General features: G+C 56.1%; 1 non-coding gene and 2 pseudogenes across 1 annotated transcript; all 3 read right to left on the bottom strand.

Moving 5' to 3' along the window:
* Positions 1–2290: 2290 nt before the first annotated feature.
* LOC146724349 (large subunit ribosomal RNA) lies at positions 2291–4623 on the bottom strand (annotated as a pseudogene).
* Positions 4624–5686: 1063 nt separating this feature from the next.
* LOC146724348 (5.8S ribosomal RNA) lies at positions 5687–5841 on the bottom strand. Its single transcript, XR_014924108.1, has one exon. It is a non-coding gene; the product is annotated as a 5.8S ribosomal RNA (ribosomal RNA).
* Positions 5842–6650: 809 nt separating this feature from the next.
* On the bottom strand, positions 6651–7379 carry LOC146724347 (small subunit ribosomal RNA; annotated as a pseudogene; the record flags this gene model as incomplete).
* Positions 7380–7709: the final 330 nt, after the last annotated feature.

Raw genomic sequence — 7709 nt, 5'->3', positions numbered from 1 at the left:
GCGAAAACCAAAAGTCCCCCCCTCGGGGAAATACGGAAAAAAGGGAAATTTCTTTTTTTTTCTGTAGAGGGATTGAAAATTTTGCTTTACTCCCTCTTTCCCCTTTGCCCCCTTGCTCTTGGTTTAAGGGAGGACAGTGCTTTTTGGCAAAACCCCTTTGGCGGAGGGGGGAAATTGTAGGGGCCCGGGGGAAAAGATCATCCCCCCCCCAAAATTTTTCCCCCAAAAATACCCCCCAAGACGCCGACCCCCCCCGCCGTCAGAAAATTCTTTCCCGTCCCCAGCAAGGGTATAGCCTCGAAAGCTACGGAAATCCTGTTCACCTCTGCAGGTGTTATAGGATCCCAGAGCAAGGTCTTATCCGCCACAGGAACTGGATCCGTGGCAGCGCCATCGCCGAGACCTTCGAGGTGAATCCCTCTCGGGCCCGACGTACGGCCCCGGCCAGCACTCGCAGCCTGTGCCGCCTCCCCAAACGACTCACGCAAGTCCGTCATGTCTCCATCCGCACCGCTGGAGGCCTCCATAATGGGGCGCCAGCAGTTAAGGAATTCGACAGCAGACGGCCTCTCGCGCACCGAGTCGCCCTCGAGGATACGCGACAAACAGGACTTCTTGTTCTTTCTGTAGAGGGATTGCACAATTGCATACTCCCTCTTTCTCTTCTGCTCCTTGCTCTCTCGTTTAACTGGAGGACAGTGCTTCTTTGCCGAAACGCGTTGCGGAGGGCGCACTTGTAGCGGCCGAGGGAAGATCATGCCCAGCCATCTTTCGATAGCCAAGACGTCGACCCTCCCCGCCGTCAGAGCATCTCTTGCCGTGCCAGCAAGAGTATCAGCCTCGTAGCTACGGAACGCCGCACTCTGCTCTACGAGTGATTGTATCTTGTCCCGCAGCCTCTGAGAACTTTGTTCAGGGGGAGGCTGATGTGCGCTTTGATCGTCAGTACTAGCCTCAATGGCCGCAGGAATGGTGTCGGCTCGTGTCATCACCGCACCATCCCTATCGCCCTCATCGATCACAATCGCGCGACGCGATTGGATCTCTTGGCAGAAGTCTCTAACCATCACTCGGTAAGGCTCCTGTCGCCGTTTACCCTTGATGGTTTCGAGACTCCTATTGGGGAACCTTGTCTCCAGATACTGGTTAATGAAAGGTTCCCCGGCTAAGGTGCCTTCAGCCTCAGCGCGTGCCATGAGTCTAGTTTCCTCCACTGACCATCTGGCCTTTACGTGGTCAACATTGATAGCACTGTTGGCTTGTAGTGGGTGTGCACGTACTTTGTGGACACCAAGACCACGCATGTTCCGGAATCTCGCCGAACAATGCTCACAGCTGACCATCTCCTCCTCTAGGCTGTCCACTTCAGCCTGGCTGGTCCTTATAGTGATTCGCGACGGACCAGCTGCGACCCCGTCAGGGTCCTCCGCACCTCTCGCGCGCTCACTCAAGCGAGCACTCGCACGCAGACCCCGGGCCATCCGAGAACCCGGGACATCAGAATCATTCTTAGCTTTATTCATAATTTACTGCGTGTAGGGGGGCAAACGGATTGACAACCGAGAGCCCCCCAAGAAACCCCGGTCTTTCTTGGCCCCACAACTCACCATGACCGTAGGCGCATGGGCCGAAGCCCTTAGGGGCGCACTTCGCTGTACACTCGCTTAGTCGACACCTACCGAGTCTAAACTTCCAAAGTAGGCCGTTTCCGGGAGCACCACGAGGAGGTGGAGGTACAACTTGGACGTGAGAGGCTGAAGGTCCTTACTAGAGGACTTCGTTGGCGCATCACGAACCAACCACGACTCTCTCTAAGTACCATCGCGGCGTGTTGCTTTGAGGACCGAGAGAGTCATAGTTACTCCCGCCGTTTACCCGCGCTTGCTTGAATTTCTTCACGTTGACATTCAGAGCACTGGGCAGAAATCACATTGCGTCAACACCCGCGAGGGCCATCGCAATGCTTTGTTTTAATTAGACAGTCGGATTCCCTCTAGTCCGTGCCAGTTCTGAGCTGAGCGTTGAATGGCGGCCGAAGAGGACGACCACGACGGCTCGCGCCGCCACGGAAGCCTCGCAGCAAGGAAGATCCGCGGGAGGCCAAGGCACGGGACCGAGCTCGGATCCCGGGACCGGCGCGAGAACGCCGACCGTTCACCTCGCCCAGGCCCGGCACGTCAGCCAGACCCGCTTCCCGACCAAGCCCGACACGCCCCGCTCCTCAGAGCCAATCCTTATTCCGAAGTTACGGATCCAATTTGCCGACTTCCCTTACCTACATTATTCTATCGACTAGAGGCTCTTTACCTTGGAGACCTGCTGCGGATATGGGTACGAACCGGCGCGACACCTCCACGTGGCCCTCTCCTGGATTTTCAAGGTCCGAGGGGAAGATCCGGACACCGCCGCAACTGCGGTGCTCTTCGCGTTCCAAACCCTATCTCCCTGCTAGAGGTTTCCAGGGAACTCGAACGCTTATACAGAAAAGAAAACTCTTCCCGGATCTCCCGACGGCGTCTCCAGGTCATTTTGGGTTACCCCGACGAACACTCTTACGAGGGCCCGAATTGTATGCGGTTCCGCTGCCGGGTTCCGGAATAGGAACCGGATTCCCTTTCGCCCGACGGGCGTGTGTCTTTCGTATAATATTTATTATTATTTCTCGACACTCGAGTATATTGTACGCCGTCATTGACATAGGATTTCTCCTAGGGCTTAGGATCGACTGACTCGTGTGCAACGGCTGTTCACACGAAACCCTTCTCCACGTCAGTCCTCCAGGGCCTCGCTGGAGTATTTGCTACTACCACCAAGATCTGCACCGACGGCGGCTCCAGGCAGGCTCGCGCCCAGACCCTTCTGCGCTCACCGTCGCGACCCTCCTACTCGTCAGGGCTTCGTGACGACGCGAGAGAAGACTAACGCCCGCTCCCGGTTGCCGCCCCACTTGCCGCTGACGGCAGAGTATAGGCTCGACGCTTCAGCGCCATCCATTTTCAGGGCTAGTTGCTTCGGCAGGTGAGTTGTTACACACTCCTTAGCGGATTCCGACTTCCATGGCCACCGTCCTGCTGTCTTAAGCAACCAACGCCTTTCATGGTGTCCCATGAGCGTCGAGTTGGGCGCCTTAACTCTGCGTTTGGTTCATCCCACAGCGCCAGTTCTGCTTACCAAAAATGGCCCACTTGGCACTCTGATCCGAAGATGCTCGTAGCTTCATAATTCAAGAAAGCCAGAGATCTCACCCATTTAAAGTTTGAGAATAGGTTGAGGTCGTTTCGGCCCCAAGGCCTCTAATCATTCGCTTTACCAGATGAGACTCGCGCGCGTTCCGTGCGGAACGGCCGAGTGCCAGCTATCCTGAGGGAAACTTCGGAGGGAACCAGCTACTAGATGGTTCGATTAGTCTTTCGCCCCTATACCCAGTTCCGACGATCGATTTGCACGTCAGAATCGCTACGGACCTCCATCAGGGTTTCCCCTGACTTCGTCCTGACCAGGCATAGTTCACCATCTTTCGGGTCCCAACGTGTACGCTCTGGGTGCGCCTCTTCTCGCGATGAGAACGAGACGCCCCGGGAGTGCGAGGCCGCATCGCGACGCGGCCCATCCTCCCTAGGTCGACGGCCAGGGCCGACCTTCACTTTCATTACGCCTTTAGGTCTCGCGACAAGTCCCAATGGACTCGCGTACATGTTAGACTCCTTGGTCCGTGTTTCAAGACGGGTCCTAAGAGTACCCAAAGCAGTAGCGTCGCCGACCGGTATCGGTCTCCCGCGAGACCGCGGGAGACGTTCGCAGGCCTGTCGAAGGTGTACCGTACTGTAACCAACAGCGGGCCAGGACCGGGGACGGCGCGAAGTCCGTAACCTCCGAGTACCGTGGCGCGCGCTTGCGACGGTCTCGACGCACCGTGAATAGTGCGGCCTGATACCTTGCGCGTACCGCCGAGCAGCCGGCCGGGCGACCGAGGGTTTGTCGCGTGCCGTTTTACCGGCGACGCGACAGACACCGCACCCGGGCCGTAGACCGACACCCAGCGGGTCGCGACGTTCTACTTGGGGAGAAGTGCACGACGACGAGCGCCGGACATCGGCGCACGGTAGCGTGCCCGCGCGCGAGCCGCAAGGACTCCGCGGGACATCGCCGACCGACGCGAAGCCAGCGCCGCTGACGATGAATCTCCCCGTTCGATCTTTTGGGTTTCTTAGGTTTACCCCTGAACGGTTTCACGTACTCTTGAACTCTCTCTTCAAAGTTCTTTTCAACTTTCCCTCACGGTACTTGTTCGCTATCGGTCTCGTGGTCGTATTTAGCCTTAGATGGAGTTTACCACCCACTTAGAGCTGCACTCTCAAGCAACCCGACTCTAAGGAGAGATCCTCCCGAGGCGCGCACCGGTCGCTACGGGCCTGGCACCCTCTACGGGTAAGTGGCCCCATTCAAGATGGACTTGGACGCGACGCGGCACCTCGGGATAAGCGGATCCTCCCAAACACCACATTTCCCTGCGGCGGAACCGCGGGATTCGGTGCTGGGCTCTTTCCTGTTCGCTCGCCGCTACTAAGGAAATCCTGGTTAGTTTCTTTTCCTCCGCTTAATAATATGCTTAAATTCAGCGGGTAATCTCGCCTGCTCTGAGGTCGTCGCATAGTGAGTTTTCGTAGCCGTTTGCCTCCTCCGCGTCGCTCATCGTCGTCTCTCCTCTATAATATATATTATAAGAGGGAGAGAGAGAGAGAGCGTCGAACGAGAGAGCAGCAGCGGCAGCACACGAAATACGCGAGAAGGCAAATCGCCGGGGCGCTAACCGCACACACACTCGTTGGTGGTAATGGAGACGATATATCGCGGGGTTCGAGATTCTCGGCTCTCCCTTCTCTTTTATATACGAAATTCGGGCGGAATCGATTCGACGAGTACACGACGCGGCGCGCCGGTCCCCTTTTTTCGCTTTACGAAAATTTCGTGGACTCGGACACGCGGTCGGCTCGCGATTCAAAACCCTTCTCCGTAAAGAGGTAAAGGATTACGAATGCTCTCTCCGCCGGACGACGACGCGCCGTATATTTCTCCGTAATACCGTTATGTGTGCGGGCAAGGGCGCCTCGGCATAAGACGCGCGAGCGCTATCGCACCGAGAGACGCGGCACAGAGTGCGAGAGCAGTCCGGTCAGTCTGTGTGATGTACGGAGAGGAGAGACGGTGAGACAAGCGCTACCTACTTTCGGGAGACAACGACGCACGCGCCGCTCTAGGGAAAGCGGTGCCATTCACCGTCCTGACCCTTTTTTTGGCCGTTTGTTGCTCCCTTCGCGCGCGCTCTTACTCTCATCCCATTTCTCCTCGGCTCTCGCGTACACACACGACTTGGATACACAAACACGCTCCCCCTCTTAATTCGCGCAGCATTCTCTGGGCGCGCGTTCGCCAACGTTTTACACGCTTGTGCGCTTCTCCTCCTCATTATTATTATTATTATTTCGGTGTGTCATTTCAGACGACGCCAGGATTTGCACCGCGGCCGGTCGGCGCGGCACAGACACCTCGGGCGAACGTCCAACGATCGCTCGTACGCCCATTGTAAGCGTTGCACAGGGCACAGGCGACGCGCGCGCCATTCTCTGGTCGCCCGCGTCGTGGCCGTACGCGCTTTTCGGGCGCAAGCAGTTTAGGGGTACTAAAACGACCCTCAGCCAGGCGTGGTCCGGGAATTGTATCCGTGGACCGCAATGTGCGTTCGAAATGTCGATGTTCATGTGTCCTGCAGTTCACAAGTTTACGCGCAATTAGCTGCGTTCTTTATCGACCCACGAGCCAAGTGATCCACCGTTCAGGGTAATCGTTCGAAATTTTTGCGTTCGCGAAGAAACGCGCTTCTCGTTCAACCATCGTGGTCTCTTCTCTCGGACGAGAGAGAGAGAATAATCGTGGTGGCTCTTCGATCAGCCTGTCCGCGCGCGTCCGAGGACGCGCGCGGACCGCCGCCTCCCGGCAGGGAAGGCTACGGCACAAAGATAGAGTTCTGTGTTTCTCGTTCGGAGCGTCTCTCCCGCAACGGGAGAGCCGGGGCGGAAGCTCTTTGAAGAAACCGTCGGACCGACACAGTTGACAGATTGGTCGAAATATCATCGATCCCTTCTCTGTGTTATATATATATTATAATAATATATGGGGGTCCTCTCGCTCGGCACTCGCGGTCGCACACCGTGTGTTCTCGGCACGTTGACCGCTGCCCCGCGACAACGGGGAGGGCGCGCGTCGACGAACGTCGTGGGTGCTGCACACACGCGTGCGCGGGCATAGGTTACCACCGGTTCGCGCTCAACGCCGAATCGACGCTCTGCGTGTGTGTATGGCCGGAGAATGGCACACACACGAGCGTGATCGCGAAGCGTCTCGCTCCGAATCGTCGTCGAACATCGCCGGGCGCGCTGCTCTGCTTGCCGACTACTTTCGGTCAGAGAGGCGCGACGGCGTCCGTCGTTATATCAAAACACAACAACAAATTCCGTCAAATCCGTTATTTTCTTTTTCTCTGAGAGCGCCTTTTCAGCGCGTCCATTCAGTCGCCGACTGCTGCGAGCGCGCGTCTCTCCCAAAAGAGAGGACTCTCGACGCAGAGCAGGACCTCCGGAACGTTAATGATCCTTCCGCAGGTTCACCTACGGAAACCTTGTTACGACTTTTACTTCCTCTAAATGATCAAGTTTGGTTATCTTCCCGGCAACATCGGCAATGCCGAGACATTGCCGCGCACCAGTCCGAAGACCTCACTAAATCATTCAATCGGTAGTAGCGACGGGCGGTGTGTACAAAGGGCAGGGACGTAATCAACGCGAGCTTATGACTCGCGCTTACTGGGAATTCCTCGTTCATGGGAAACAATTGCAAGCCCCAATCCCTAGCACGAAGGAGGTTCAGCGGGTTACCCGGGCCTTTCGGCCAGGGAACACACGCTGATTCCTTCAGTGTAGCGCGCGTGCGGCCCAGAACATCTAAGGGCATCACAGACCTGTTATTGCTCAATCTCGTGCGGCTAGAAGCCGCCTGTCCCTCTAAGAAGATTTGTTTGTACGTTGGTAGTAAAAACCCGCCAGCCGAAGCCGGGGGCCTTCGCGATACCATAAGGTACGCCTATTTAGCAGGCTAGAGTCTCGTTCGTTATCGGAATTAACCAGACAAATCGCTCCACCAACTAAGAACGGCCATGCACCACCACCCACCGAATCAAGAAAGAGCTATCAATCTGTCAATCCTTCCGGTGTCTGGGCCTGGTGAGGTTTCCCGTGTTGAGTCAAATTAAGCCGCAGGCTCCACTCCTGGTGGTGCCCTTACGTCAATTCCTTTAAGTTTCAGCTTTGCAACCATACTTCCCCCGGAACCCAAAAGCTTTGGTTTCCCGGAAGCTGCCCGCCGAGTCATCGGAGGAACTTCGGCGGATCGCTAGCTGGCATCGTTTATGGTTAGAACTAGGGCGGTATCTGATCGCCTTCGAACCTCTAACTTTCGTTCTTGATTAATGAATGAGGGAGAGAATGAGAGCGTTGCGGAAGTGAGTGAGATAGCGTGTATGAGAGTAATTGGTGCGAGACTCCGTAAATTCCTGTTTACGGAGACGAACAAAATTTCTAAGAGTGCGAGTGAGAAAATACTGGACATTGTGGGAGAATATGAGGAACAGATGATGAAAATGTTGTGCAAAAATG

This window comes from Nylanderia fulva, unplaced genomic scaffold, assembly GCF_048542155.1.
Source record: "Nylanderia fulva isolate GAGA-0341 unplaced genomic scaffold, ASM4854215v1 Scaffold1369, whole genome shotgun sequence".
Lineage (NCBI taxonomy): Eukaryota > Metazoa > Arthropoda > Insecta > Hymenoptera > Formicidae > Nylanderia > Nylanderia fulva.
The sequence above is the reverse complement of the archived record's forward strand: the minus strand, read 5'-3'. Positions and strand labels throughout refer to the sequence as shown.